At 43.0% G+C, this 15,733-nt stretch overlaps 1 protein-coding gene across 5 annotated transcripts in view; it reads right to left on the bottom strand.

The window, feature by feature from the left end:
• Positions 1–8,168, bottom strand: part of SLC7A2 (solute carrier family 7 member 2) — a 74,742-nt gene extending 66,574 nt beyond the window's left edge. For 2 of the 5 annotated variants that reach the window (XM_033226184.1, XM_033226201.1), the window contains exons 1-2: positions 8,009–8,168; positions 3,075–3,118 (exon numbers count right to left, since the gene is read on the bottom strand). The gene's annotated coding sequence lies outside the window, so the exon portion shown is untranslated. The remainder of the gene's footprint in view (positions 1–3,074; positions 3,119–8,008) is intronic. The other 3 variants (XM_033226206.1, XM_033226216.1, XM_033226192.1) reach the window with 2 other exon arrangements.
• Between the last annotated feature and the right edge of the window lie 7,565 nt (positions 8,169–15,733).

Here is a 15,733-nt window from a genome sequence, read left to right as displayed (position 1 = left end):
GAACGGCGTCCACCATGACACTAGTGAAAACGATCATTGCTGTGTTACTGTCACAGCTCTGCAACTCACAGAGTGCCCCCGCCTGCCACATCTACTTCTGAGCCAGTTCTCAGTGCCAACTTGGAGGTCATAAGCAGTCTTCTTCAGCAAGAGGAAAGGATGCATGACCAAGAAGGCCTCACCCTGCCCAAAGGATTCTCTCTTAAGATATTTCTCCGAGAAGCTGAAATGGCTTCTGCATTCCAGGGTTCTTATCTTGGGTTTCTGAAACCCTAGTAGCCCACTGGTTGGAATGCAGGAAGTCTTGACCTTCCAGAAATCTTACACAAAATTGCCGGAGGGAGGAGGCACAGTTTACATACAGATGTGCATTCTTTTTTACAGGGAAGCGAACTGGATGGGATCAGGGGGTACATGCTTCCATCAGTTAATATCCTTAACTCCCCTAAAACATCAAGGGAGTCCCTGCTGTACAGAACAGCTGCTATGATCCTAAGAGTTCTTCTTTCCCAGAGGCATGAATGTAAACAGAATGGCCAGCATATCGGAGTAAAGGAGAAGGAGCTCCTTCCCTGTGTATCAGGGAACTATGGGAACCGTTCATTCAAATGCCTTTCATTAGAAAAAAACTGTAAACGTCACCCAATCTTTTCTTTCTCTTTACCTGAATTTCTTTAGTTCTCCTGTTTGAGTTAGTTATTCAATCTTTTAAGAGTTGCAGTTAAATTTCAGAGACTGCTCAAACAGTATGGCCCTCAAGTTGTAAATATTAATACAATTCTACTTAAAAAGAGTATGACCTTTAACTTCTCCGAATTTGTTAATAAAAGGTGGTAATATAGATGAAAACCACAGAGAAGAAGACGTGGTAGGAGAGTAACTGTGAACATACATGGGTTCTCTAAGGAATGCATACAGAAATACAATCGATAAACTTGATAGAATTAATTGTGACTCTGGTCATTCAAAATGACCTCAATTTTATCCCATAGTAAGAACCACTGGCAATTCTATCACGTTTGCGCTCTGCCAATTAGAATTACATAAACATTTAAAAATATTACTGCAATTCAAGACTTTAAAATGTGAAATAATTTAAAGGGCAACTAATTCAAAGGTAAGGGCTTCAATCCCTTAGAAACTGAACTCTGTACGAAACTGACCAGTGGTCCAGGAGAGCCACAAGATCTCATTTACCACCTGCGTCAATCTCACTGAGCACCTGGCACATTCTCCACAGGGCACACAGCCGATGCTCGATACTTACTCGACACTGTAACTCACTAAACACTCAACAGTCCCATTTCGTTTCAAGATGATCAATAAACTGACTTCTCAGTAGTTTGTTATTCTTCTGTTAATGCCTTCAAGAAAGTCCAGATCAATGCAAAATGCCAGGCCTCTGAGTTGAAATCGAAATCTCACTTCGCTTGGTGAATCACAGCCAATGTGAGTTCACTTTCTTGCCATAGGCTGCTGTGGAGCAAAGGTAAATTCCTCATGTGGCCAAAACACACCGAGTGTTTCTGACGCCTAAGGATGGAGGGTCAAAGCTCACCCCAGGCTCCTTCTAGGTCTCCCCAGAACTCAAGAGCAAAGACGTCTCCCAAACAATTGCTTAAATCACAACTGAATGAAAGAAACCACTTAAAACTTGTTGGTGAATTCAAACATAAATATAAAATTGGATTGTTTCATATGATCATTAAAGCAAATAAAAAGTCCATCCAGAGTAGCCTAAAGTTTTGAGCTCAGGCTTTTCCCAGAGGAATTCATACCCACATTGATACAAATTATCACAAAGAGTTTCCATTTGAATTTTTATCAGGACAAGTACCTTGGAAAGTTGCAAATATTCTGTGAACTATGAGCTTCATGTATGAATAATAAGTACCCTTTGCTAGAACAGACAAGGTGCATCGTGGGAGTGAATATAAAGTAAATTTCAGGAAGGAAAAAAAGGACGATCCAAAGAAACAGCCACCCTTCTGAAGGGGAAAATTTCTTTCAATAAAGATGTTTTTTGTCGGGCGCGGTGGCTCACACCTGTAATTCCAGCACTTTGGAAGGCCGAGGCAGACAGATCACGAAGTCAGGAGATCAGAATTATCCTGGCTAACACGGTGAAACACCGTCTCTACTAAAAATACAAAAAATTAGCTGGGCGTGGTGGCAGGCGCCTGTAGTCCTAGCTACTCGGGAGGCTGAGGCAGGAGAATGGTGTGAACCCGGGAGGTGGAGCTTGCAGTGAGCCGAGACTGCGCCCCTGCACTCCAGCCTGGGCGACAGAGTGAGACTCTGTCTCAAAAAATAAATAAATAAATAAAAATAAAAATAAAGATGTTTTTTACTTGAAGAAAAAACACAAAGAAGAAATTTGTGAATTTTTTATTTACTAATTGATTTACGGAAAGTTCATTTAAAATTTTATTAACTTATATAACATTTTTAAATAATAATACAATGAACATGCACTCACCACCCAACCCAAGACCTAAAATGAATACTATTTACTGCCCATGTAAGAACCAATCATGATAGTCTAGCAGTGTGTGGTGAAGAACTACGATTAAAGAATTTGGAGCACCTGAGGTCCACTGAACAAAAACCTTGCGAAGTGATTCCCCTAGAAGAAATGGACTCATTCCAGGATTCCTTTAAATAATCTGCCTGAGTAAACTAAAAAATGTGAATCAATTTCTTGTCCAAACCCGACTCCACCCAACCTCTCAGGAATGATTATCAAAAATTTTCTAAAAGGTACATTCACAAGAACCAGGAACCTGGAAAGTGAACCAGTGACACTCAACTCCGTACTTCGATGGAAACCTTCCTTGTACAATGGAAGAGCAATATCTTATAGGAATTGAAGTCTCCAGTAAAGATTCTTTTAAAATATTTTTTTCTTCTACTAGGCCAATGATAGGACGTGAAACTGAATGTGTTTCTTCTAACAGAAGAACTCTTCCCTCTCTAACATGGAAGAGGCACAAATCTTTCCACTGTCAACATTTTTCTTTTATCAGTCCTTTTTCCATTCCAACGTGCAAGCCAAGATTGAAATCAACACTAACCTGTAAAGGCTCACTGCTTTCCTGCTGGTCTTCAGAGTCTCCTGCTGAGAGAAGCAATGATGGGAGTGGTAACTAAAGGGCTCATATGATTTCTCCATTCTTTTTTTTTTAAGCCTCCACCTCCCAGACTCAAGCGATCCTCCCACCTTAGCCACAGATACACTCCCACCATATATACACACACACACTTGTAGGAAGACTTAGGGAGACTTGATGAAGCCAAAATGGGTTAAGGAAAGAAGAGAATTTTCCCCACAACTGTGGGAAAAACTAGTAAGAATCAACAAGGGACATAAACATTCTTTGTTGTGTATTGTTCACCAAATATTCCAAAAATGAATACAACACAGTCGGGGCTTTTTTTTTTTTAAGCTCCTGTTACAAAGGTCATGGAATGTTCTCGCATCACTTGCCTTCCCGATACTGAATCCCAGATTAGGCTCAGTTCTGCAGAGGGAGGTTAGTACACAGTAGTGCCAGAATGGGTGTGCGGCTGTTACTGTCATTTTTTATCCCATTTTACAAATTTTATATTTTATTTTTTGTAGGAGGATGGGGATATGGCGAAAAATTAAATTCATGACATTTGCAGCACTAGAACTCTCTAGCTTCACGATTCAGTCTTGGATATATAACGTCCTGTATCAAGAAATTCCAAGATTTTCCACAACACATCAATCGATACACACCCAGAATAACAGGGAGCCACATCTCTGAAAAGAGAGGTTCAAACTAAAAGTCTAAATAAGAACAGCAGAGATGTGACCCACATATTCGAATTCAGCCTTTAAAATAGCCTCATTAACTCAAATCTTTTCTTAAGTCAATACTAATTACACTCACCAGTGAGGTCAACATAATGGCAGCAGAGGCCTTTCTCAGAAATATTTAAAGTTTAAAGAGTCCACAGGAGGCCGAGTGAAGTGGCTCATGCCTGTAATCCCATAACTTTGGAAAGCCAAGGCGGGCGGATCACTTGAGGCCAGGAGATCGAGACCAACCTGGGCAACATGGCGAAACCCCATCCATACTAAAACTATAAAAATTAGCCGAGCATGGTGGCACAGGCCCGTAATCCCAGCTACTAAGGAGGCTGAAGCATGAGAATTGCTTGAACCCACGAGGTGGAGATTGCCGTGAGCCAAGATTGTACCACTGCACTCCAGCCTGGGAGACAGAACAACAGAAATAGACTCTGTCTCAAAAAAGAAAAAAAAAAAAAAGTCCCTAAGAATGTGAAAAGTAACAGTATACTACTTGCTTCCATAGATTGATATGTAACAGTTTCCATTACTAAGATGGACGAGAGAAATTAATAGGTGACTCATGCTACGATTACCTTAACTAGCTGCAGCCTGATGGAAATGAATCCCTAATTGGCCGGGTGTGTGTGTGTGTGTGTGTGTGTGTGTGTGTGTGTGTGTTTGAGACAAACTCTGTCGCCCAGGCTGGAGCACAGTGGCACAATCTCGGCTCACTGCAACCTCCACCTCCCGGGTTCAAGCGATTCTCCTGCCTCAGCCTCCCGAGTAGCTGGGATTACAGGTGCCTGCCACTGCACCTGACAAAAATACTAATTTTTGTATTTTTATTTTTTATTTTAAGTTATTGGACACATGTGCAGAACACACAGGTTTGTTACATAGGTATGCATGTGCCATGCTGGTTTGCTGCACCTATTAACCCAATTTTTGTATTTTTAGTAGAGACAAGGTATCACCATGTTGGTGAGGTTAGTCTTGAACTCCTGGCCTCAAGTGATCTGCCCGAAGTGGCTGGGTTTTGTCTATGTCATCCACAACATTTCCACAGCCACAAGCACCCCTTCTAAAACAAGAGCTAGAAAGTCAAGTAAAAGGGAAATATAAGAGGAGTGCAGACAAATTTGTTACTACTAGTGAAATAAAAATGTCCAGCACATGTGCTTTTAATGATGCAATAGTAGCATCACCTTCATGTATTAGAGAGAACATTTAAATTACTTGCTTTGTGGCACAGACAGTTCTGAAATTGCCTGCTTAGAAGTGGTGGTATTTTTCAATACAGTACAGCAAAATAAAAAACTACTCTTAAAATCCACCAATGGAGTTCCCCAAATGTAAACATAATTATAGAATCCCTCTAAAACCGGAGTTACACATTGTTTTTTTGATTTTCCAGTGTACAGAGTAGAAACTCAGTTTTCAATGAAGGAATAAATACATTTGAAGACATATAAAACATCTTTTCTCAAACTGTTGAAATCAGTGGCACTCAACAATAAAGACATACTAAACATGTGTTATGTGACAGATACTGTATTAGGTACTAAAATGAAAAGTTATTAAAACAGAAGACAATGACAAGAACAATTGTTTTCTGTTGTCATTCAAGGCTGTATCTATATGGTTTTGAATATTCAGATTAAAGGTTCAGAAATGAGTTAACAGCTTTGATTTTCAAGCCCATTTAGACAAGTGCTATCACTTACGTGAAATAAATTAAGTTTTTCAGGATTCAGTTGGATGACAAAGCATTCAAATTATGTACCCAATACTAAACATATGACTATTTAGAAATACATTCCACTGAAAGTTTTTTGATTTTGTTCTAAATGTTTGGCATCTAGTAGGTAGTCTGTAAGAGTCTTTAAAATCAATGTATTCATATCCACATGTTTGGGAAAATAAAGCAAAAAGCAACATGAAGGTGCTTTCAAGATTCTGTTCTGAAAGTTGTTCACCAAAGGGCACCAAAGTAAAACCAGCAGATGGCTCTGAACACACAGAGAGAGAAGCGGGGAGAGAGAACGGAGGAAAGAGGGAGAGAGAGAGGGAGAGAGGGAGGGAGAGAGAGAGACAGGAAGAGAGAAGGGAGGGAGAGAGGTAGGGAGAAGGAGGGAAAGAGAGCGAAAGAGGGGAATGAGGGAGAGAGAGGGAGAGGGAGAGGGAAAAATAAAACAAGAGAAGACAGAGGCTAGGCTAAATCGAGAAGTTGCCAGAGGACTTCTGGGAAAAAACATTTGAAAAGGAAGGACTGAAAAGAGAAGAAATGGGCACAACGAGGACTCTGGGTCTGGCCATAACAGCCAGGAGAAACAAGGGTTTAAGCCAGGAGATCTGAAAAGAGAATAGAAGGTAGACCACCTAGAATGGGAACAAGGTACTTCCACTTTGCAAAGGTGAATGTGTTTGCAGTGCAAAGCAAGAAACGTGAACTTTGAAATTCTCCAGGCACATGTGTTCAAATGGCAAAGATATGTGGGAATACAAGATGAAAAACTCCAGTGTAAAATTAGGCATTTTAAATTGCCACAGCTCCCCTGTCTCCCCGGCTAGCTTCCATTCGCCTTCACAGTCTCCTAAGCCCAGTGACAGGAGAGCTCTGGAATGATTAGAGATTCTGGAATGAAAAGAGCTATGCCCACTGCTTATGAGGCCAAGGATTCTGCAAACTGGATCCCTGCAGATACCACAGCGCTTTACTCTGGTCTCCAAGGCCATGGCACACCCTAAAAGATTAAAATGCCTGAAGGTAACTGACTATTCCCAGATGAAGGCACAGCATGGAAACAAAGTGTGGACCAAGGGAGGAAACTTCGAAAATCACAATAAAGTGCACTCTCAGATTCAATTCAGAACGGGCAACTAGCAACTTTGTAGTAAAAGGAGGGGGAAAAAGTAGTATGTTCTGCACAGAGAGATCATTTCATGTGACGCTTCAGTGCAATTAAAATAAAAAAGGATTTACTAATTACAAAACAATCCTAACAAGGTACATAACTAACGTATAATATTTACATCCTATACATCTACTAGAGAAAGATTACAAACACAAAATGTTTCGCCTTCCGGAGGAGATAATTATTAAGTTTTAAAGACTGGTTCAGGCAAGAATGAAAAAGTATCAAGTCAAGACCACATACATTCTCATTTTATAACCCAGGCGGCCCTGGACAGGATTCAGAGAGCTCTTATTTGAGTAAGATCTGACGATATCCCCTCATTAAAAGGATTAGCGCTTCTGCACAAACGTCCAGATAAATCTTATTACTGGTCCAAAATTAGTCACCTAAAGGCTTTAGACAGTTTCGCATAAATATTTACAACTCTGAAGAGGCTGAGTACTTTTTCTCTTGAAATCCAGGCACTAGATCCACTTCAAAAGCCACGTATGATTGTGACTTTTGCTGAGCATATTGCTTTTCAACGAGTTGAAGACACAATCTCTCAATACCTTACTCCATAGACTAGATGTAAGCGTCAGAAGAGGATCCAAAGAAAGTTTTCCGGGCGCACAGGTACTCTGGGGTGAGGGGTACGGAGATTCTCTAAGCCCCAAGAACAGCGTTTCATGAAATGGGCTTCATGAAACGGACTTAAAAATACTGCCCAAGTCAAACGGATTTTAAAAGGCACCTGGTTACTTTAAAATATCCAATACAAACACCAAGATGGGCCATTTTACCAAGTCCCCTGCAGAATGTGAAGGGGCTTCCAGCGCTCCAAGCCGGGTTTCTAATTTAAGCCAAGAACTCCAAGGGAGCGATGGCGACTTCGGGGACCCCGGCAGCGTGCAGGTCCGGGAGGTTCAGCCTACCCACCCGGAGAGGGGTGCGCCGAACTCCCCGGAAAGACTCAAGGGTCCCCGCGAAGTCGCCGTACCAGCCCCTCTCCCAGTTTCAGCGGTCACCGAAGTCCCCGAGCAAAGCCGACTGTATGGTGACCAGACGAGCCGAGGCGCACCCCGGGACGCAGCCCCGAGGACGAGGGTCCGCGGCTTCAGCCCCAGCCCACGGCCCCGGGACTCCCCGCCGAAAAGTCGCTGGAGTGAAGCCTCCGCGCAGCTGGACCCGTCCCTGGCCGCCCGCGCCCCGCTTCTTCCCCGCCGGCCCCAGCGCCCGGACCGCCGTCCGCCCGCGGCCTCTCGGCGGGGCGGGAGATCTGGCAACTTACTGGGGCTGCGCTGGGGGCCGCGCCGAGAAGGCGGCGGTAGGCTGGCGGCTGGAACGCGTCGGGGGCCCGCGGCTAGGGGAGGCTGGAGCAGCGGCCGCCGCCTCGCTGGTCCCGCGAACAGGAGCACTCGCCGGCCGCGCTGCAGAAGGCGGGCTGGGCACGTGGGCTCCACTCTCTGTAGCCGCCCGGGGCGGGGGCGGGGCCGGGCGGCGCCGCCTCCTCCAGCCTACCCCGCGCTCCCGGAACGCGACCCGGAGCCCGCCTCCCGCCTGGCCCCGGCCACGCTGGCCAATCCCCGGGGTGGGCGGTGTGCGGCTCCGCGGGGTTTGCCTGGAGCCGGGCACACGTGGGCGGGCGCTGGCCCCGGGCTAGGCCGGCGGTCGCTGGCGGGAGAAGCGGGGCTGCGCGCGAGGACAAAATTCGTCCTCTCCTGGGAGGACCAAACCTCAAGGGCATTTCCGAATCTTCTAAGCAGAGTTCTAAGTGGGGTTTTGGTCCCCGCGTTTACTGTTCATTCTAGACAGATTTTGGAAATAAGAAAATAATAATAAAATACAATAATAGCAATGATAAATAGAAGCCCAGATGGATGTGCTTTGTCAAATGCAACCTAAACGTTGATAAATAATGTGCAGTTGCTATTTTGGAAGACTCTAGTAGCATGAATAGGTAGTCACGACTGTTTGGGGATGGGTTTATAGGATATGACGTTATTTCCAGGGAAGCAAGAGCAGAAGTTACACAATCAGGGTTTCTCCTACTGTGCTATTGTTTACTTTAGGAGTCTCTGATAAGATTAAAGTCACAGTGTGAAAGCCTGTTAATTTTAATCCAATACGAAGCGAAACACGCACTGAATTGAACAATAAGTGTGTGTGTGTGTGTGTCTGTGTGTGTGGTTTGTCTTTAGAGACAGAGTCTCTGTCGCCCCGGCTGGAGGGCAGTGACACGATCGTGGCTCACTGGAGCCTCGACCTCCTGGGCTCAAGCGATCCTCTCGCCTCAGCCTCCCGGAATGCTGAGAATTACAGGCTTGAGTCACCACGCCCGGCCTATTACTATTTTTGTTTGACAGAAAGCCCCACCTTACTTTGCTTAGTATTTGGGTAAACGTCTCTTTAACCCACCTACTAGTAATAACTTTAGCAAAGTGCCAGGTTCGTGTTGCTGCCTCACAGTACATATACAATTTTGATGTGGTATTCTAAATCATTCTTAACTTCAAGACATATTTCCCCAAGATAATCTAATAAATGGTGTGGGACTTCATTCCAGAAGATAGCACACACACACAAAATCCCAATTACCATTTTCAGAGCTCATGTACCTCAGGAAGCCATCCATGGATTTCATCAAAAACTGGAAGTGTAGGCCGGGCGCGGTGGCTCACGCCTGTAATCCCAGCACTTTGGGACGCGGAGGCGGGCGGATCACCTGAGGTCAGGAGTTCGAGACCAGTCTGGCCAACATGGTGAAACTCTATCTCTACAAAAAATACAAAAATTACCCGGGCGCGGTGGCAGGCGCCCCTAACCCCAGCTACTTGGGAGGTTGAGGCAGGAGAATCGCTTGAGCCCAGGAGGCAGAGGTTGCAGTGAGTCGAGATAGCGCCACTACAGTCCAGCTTGGGTGACAGAGTGAGATTCCATTTCAAAAACAAAAACAAGTGAACAAAAAAACTGAAAGTTTAAACAGCACTGTGATTACAAAGATATTAGGTGATAGACTAAATGTCTTAAGTAATAGAGACTGTCAAAGTAAACTTATTTCTACAGTCAAAAAAATTCCTTATGCAAATTATCATTAATAACATTAAGAGAAATGACGCATGTGGACTTTTAACACCAGATTCCTCCTCAATCCCACAGCTAGGAGGCGTTGTTCAAGGGAGCGATGACTGAAGACACTTTGTCTAATTTCTTTTTTTTTTTTTAATTTTTTCACTTTGATTTCTAAGGGTGAGTAATCTGATCTAAAATTTTCCCACCAGTTTTAAAAAAAATAGAGATTCCTGGGAGCCGCGGTGGCTCAGGCCAGTTGCCCTGGCACTCGGGGAGGCGAGGCTACACGTTTGAGGCCAATCTGGTCAACATTGATTAAAAAGCAATAAAAAAAAATAGAGATTCCTATTATTAGAGTTAAGCAATTATTTCCCCCACATATTTTTACTTAAAGGCTCTGTGTTTAAATCTGTTTAATTGGTGATTAAGTTACAACACAATGATTTGGGATAAACAAATTTATTTGACATTTGGAAACTGCCAATTTTGTCAGAATACCGATCTTTGAGTTTACTTGTCTGCCTGCCGGAGCACTTCCAGAAGCAAGAACATGCTGTGTTCATGTGTGTGAATAAGAAAAACAATTTCATCTCTAAGCAAAAAAAGAGCAAGTTCTTTCAAACAACTTTCTAACAAGATTGCTGAATATCTTGACACACTAGTTCTGACTTAATATATTCCATTTCCTGTTTGAAATTGTTGATTAACCCTGAATCCTGCCTCACAACTTCGGTTATTTCTCACCTTTAAAAATGTGTTTAGATGTGGAAAGAATAGGATATCCACAGATTTAGTATGAGTCTGTAAGACAGACCATGAGACAAGAGAAAATAGAATCGAATTTTTAGAAATGAAATATTTGAAACAGGTTTAGCTGTTTTGACTTCATCTTCGTTGGCATTTTCTCTTGCTGCCCGGGGTTGAATTAGCATCTTTTTCCCAGTTGAGTAAAGTTTTCACCCACCTTCTACTTCGCCCTTCCTGTTTTACTGCCATCACTTTTCACTTTCACTGGTCAAGTTTCCTCCTTAGGAACGAAGCGGAAAATCCAACTTAGTCATTTTCAGCAGGCAGAGTAACCTAGGTTGTCATCTTCCAAAGATTTCACAAACATTTGTGCATGTCTGAACTCTTAAGGCTTTATGAAATTGCGGGGAATTTTAAGGGACTTCTGTAGCTGAATAAATTCCACACCCTGTACTCCCACACTTGCCAAATACAACCTAAAGTAAATCTCATGTCCACAAATAAGGGATTTACTTCAACTAGCAAGACTGAAGGAATGGATTCCTACCCAGTTCTAATTTGTGACTCTATTATCGCCAAGCTACTTTAGCAAAGACAAGCCAAAATCCTCCAATTTTTTTCAAATGGTTGGATACTGGATACTAATGCTTGTGCTGTCACTGAATCAACTCAAAAGGGAAAAGGAGTTGGACCAGAGTCAGAGCACTAGCTGTTTGTTTTTTGAGACGGAGTTTCAATCTGTCGCCAGGCTGGAGTGTAATGGTGTGAACTTGGCTCACTGCAACCTCCGCCTCCCAGGTTCAAGCGATTCTCCTGCCTCAGCTTCCAGAGTAGCTGAGATTAATGGCACTAACCATGACGCCTAGCTAATTTTTTTGTATTTTCAGTAGAGACGGGGTTTTACCATGTTGGCCAGGCTGGTCTTGAACTCCTGACCTCAGATGATCTCGCCTGCCTTGGCCTCCCAAAGTGTTGGGATTACAGGCCTGAGCCACTGCACTGACCCACAGCACTAGTTTTAAGAGCTTTCAGGCCACCGCTCTTGTCCACTCCCCTTTCAAAACTGTGTGAAAACCTAGAGGCGGCTTTCCACTGGACACAGTCCATATCTGCCCATCCCTTAAAGCAAGCAACAAAGTATTGAAAAAATGGTTGGAAAAAAATACAGCAAGTCCTTGTAAATGACAAGTAATCTTTCAAATTCATCTTTTTCTACTTGTCTTTTAACCAAGACCAAATCATCATGTTGCAATGATTTTCACTCCTACATTGCTCTTCCTGTGAATTTCCCTGCATCCTGTCACTTGGTGTCTTTCTGGGGTTTCTTTATGTTGGCCATTAATCAGGAATGGCCCCGAGCTCCACCCGCCCCGTGCTAGTCTCTGACTCCGTCTGCCAGAATTCCTGCTGGGACTCTTATCTGCTGCAAAAAGTCAATTTTCTTAATCCAAACATCAGTTAGCCTGTTCCTCTAAGGACTGAAAACCAGGAATTTAGGCGGGAGTTCAGATAATGTAAATCCTCTCTTTTCTTTAACCTTCACAAGGGTCCTAATTGCTCCAGAAATCTCTTCCTAATCATATTCAATGGACCTTTCCCGGTTCTCATGTGCCTCAGACTCGCTCCTGCTTTGTTTCTTTCTTTCTCGAAACTGTCTCCTCCTTGGCTTCCACGATCTTTTGCTTTTCCTCTTACTATCCTGACAACTTTTTGTCTTGCTTGCTAACTAAGGCACTCTTAAGATTAAATTATTGAATCATTTTTATCTCCATCAATCTTCATAATCTAGGTTGTTATGCTTTTTTTTTTTTTTTGAGGTAGAGTCTCATTTTGTCGCCCAGGCTGGAGTGCAGTGGTGCAATCTCAGTTCACTGCAATCTCCGCCTCCTGAGTTCAAGTGATTCTCCTGCCTCAGCCTCCCGAAGAGCTGGTATTACAGGCACATGCCACCACGCCTGGCTAATTTTTTTGTATTTTTAGTAGAGACGGGGTTTCACCGTGTTAGCCAGGATGGTCTCAATCTCCTGACCTCGTGATCCGTTCGCCTCGGCCTCCCAAAGTGCTGTGATTACAGGCGTGAGCCACCGCGGCCAGCCGAGAGAGTAACTTTTACCTCCTTTTCTACAAAAGAAAAATATTAAGAACCACTAATCATGCTGAGGCAGAGACAGACAGAGATCAATCCATTGCACTCCAGCCTGGGTGAAAGAGAGAGACTCAGCTTCTTAAAAAAAAAAAAAAAAAAGGGTAATCCCCTTTTATCCTCAGGAGGTTGGAGGGGATATGTTCCAAGACCCTCAGTGGATGCCTGAAATCATGGATAGTACCAAACCCTATACATACAATTTTTTTTCTATGCATACGTACTGTGATAAAGTTTAATTTATAAACTAGACACAGAGATAACAATAAAATAGAATAATTATAACAATATACTGTAATGAAAGTTACGTGAATACGGTGACTCTCTCAAAATACCTGATATTAACAAAAATAACTATGATTTACTGTGGATAACCGAAAACACAGAAAACTAAACCGTGGATAACGGGCTGGTGCTGTTGTACTCATGCGAAAATATTACTGTTTAGCACCCTCCAGGGCTTCTCTGTAGCCCCAAATTCATTGAGCTCAAACAATGACAAGAAAAATTACCCTCTGGTAGGAGGGAAAAGGAGGAAGGACTGTTGGTTTCTTGCTTTTAAAAGAGAAACTTCAGCCAAATTAAATTTAAAGGAGTTTAACGGAACGATGAACAATTCACGAATCAGACAGCCCCCCAGAATCAAAGCAGATTTAGCGAGACTTCAGCACAGCCATGTGGTGGAAGAAGGTTTACAGACAAAACAACAACAACAACAACAACCAGGAAATGATGTACAGAAATTGGAAGTGAGGGACAGAAACAGCTGGATTGGTTACAGGTTGGCATTTGCCTTATTTGAACACTGTGAGAACAGTTCGCTACGTTTGATTGGCCAAAACTCACTGACTGGCACATGTGTGGACGGTCAGTTTACACCTCTACTTATTATAGTTCACAATGTACAGAAAAACCTTTAGGCTGAACTTAAATATGTGAGGAGGCAGCTTTAGGCTAAACTTGGTTAACATTGTCCACCATGACTTTGATGTCTTTAATTGTCTGGCTTAGGCTCACCCAATGCATCCTTTAAAATGCTTTATGACTTAGTATCATGTCCTAATGTATGAGTGCTTCAGAGATACGTTTTTAAAGGTTCCACCTGTTTTATTTTTATGTTTGGATTGGCACTAATTGATGCCCTTCAGCAAATTGAGCAGGATTTTTTCCCTTTTGTGACCCAGACAAGAAGGCAAAGTCCATTTCAATGATAGGTAGTCTGGTCCACCAGCTTCTTTACAACAAGTCGATGCTAGCCTACTCAGTCAGAAGGAGAACGTCTGGGGTTCTTCCTCAATTATACAGAAGAGTTGAAACTGCTGGATCTGATGGGGCTTGTCTGCTAGTCTTAACTATCCGATTAAACTACACTGTGCAGGGTAACTGTGCATTTTCTCCAGAATTTTGGAGGAAACTTGCTCTTTTGTGCTTTTACTGGGTGCTGTGGTTTGAATATAGTTTGGCCCAGCCAAAACTCATGTTGAAATCTGATCCCTAATATGTAGTGTTGGGAGGCGGTGCTTGATGGGAGATGTTTGGGTCACAGGGCAGAGCAGATTCCTCATGAATAGATGCTCATGCAGGAGTGAGTTCTCACTCTGTGGGAATGGATTAGTTCCTGTGAAAGCAAGAGCAGGTTGTTAGAAAGAGTGTGGCTTCCATAGTTGCTCGTTTCCTCTCTCACCATGTGATCTCTTTGCATACACCACTCACCTTTCACTTTCCACCATGAAAGGAAGCAATTGAGGCCTTCCCCAGATGCAGCTGTCTAGTTTTGAACTTTCCAGCCACCAGAATCATAAGCCAAATACCCCTCTTTTCCTGATGAATCACCCAGTCTCAGGTATTCTGTTATAGCAATGCTAAATGGACTAAGACACCTGGAAATGGGAAGATTGAGCTCTTACAGCCAGGCTAAATCTGAATAAGATCCTGGCCTAACCTGGAGGGCACTCCAGTTCTGCTTAGGCTTTTGTTTTGATCTTTCCTAAGATTCAATTCTGGAGAAGAGATTATAAAATAAAAAGATAGGATTTCATGTAAATGTGTAGTATAATAAAAAACAAATTAATCCTACTGGATGCTAACTTAATGTATGATTTTGAGCAAGAAATTCCTCACTTTAATTTTTTTTAAGTTTCTTTTTCCTGTGAACTGGGGACAATAATAGGTAATTTCTACAGAAGATTGTAAGGAGATACACAGAGGAATGAAAACACTGTGAGCAAGTTAATCACTAAGTTTTTACTCGTACATCCGTTTATACCTTCATCAGTCTAAAATTTGGTTCCAAATACAATTTAAAGTTTAAAATCTAGCTCTTCTGAGGTTAAAGGTGTAAATCATGTAATGAGGGATTATCTTGATCCATTACATTAAGACAAATAAACTAACGCTTAAAAAAAGCTGACATTTTAAAACCAGATTGCTCTATCCAAGGAGTTGTTCCACACTAGTTCCATCTATGAGAACACCTCTGTGTGTCAACAGCGGTGATTGCCAGAGCGTGACCTGTGAGTGTTAACTGGTAGAAAGAGCTTCAGCATGCTGCTCTTGCTGATTCCCTTCTGCCCTGCTGACCCTGTGTCTATCTGCTTCCTGGCATACTTGGAGATCAGAGAGTACTGGTACAAAAAATAACGAGAAGAAGAAAAATAGGAGGGGGAGAAACATCATGAAATTATAATTTTTTTTTTTTTTTTTTTTGAGGCGTTGTCTCGCTCTGTTGCCCGGACTGGAGTGCAGTGGCCGGATCTCAGCTCACTGCAAGCTCCCCCTCCCGGGTTTACGCCATTCTCCTGCCTCAGCCTCCCGAGTAGCTGGGACTACAGGCACCCGCCATCTCGCCCGGCTAGTTTTTGTGTTTTTAGTAGAGACGGGGTTTCACCGTGTTAGCCAGGATGGTCTCGATCTCCTGACCTCGTGATCCGCCCGTCTCGGCCTCCCAAAGTGCTGGGATTACAGGCTTGAGCCACCGCGCCCGGCCTATAATGTTTTAATTTTAAATGCTCAATCATGTCACAGCTTATGTAGGTGTCAGAGGTGTTTAAACCA

Source organism: Trachypithecus francoisi, unplaced genomic scaffold (assembly GCF_009764315.1).
Source record: "Trachypithecus francoisi isolate TF-2019V2 unplaced genomic scaffold, Tfra_2.0 Contig01440, whole genome shotgun sequence".
Lineage (NCBI taxonomy): Eukaryota > Metazoa > Chordata > Mammalia > Primates > Cercopithecidae > Trachypithecus > Trachypithecus francoisi.
This window is presented reverse-complemented; position numbering and strand designations above follow the sequence as displayed.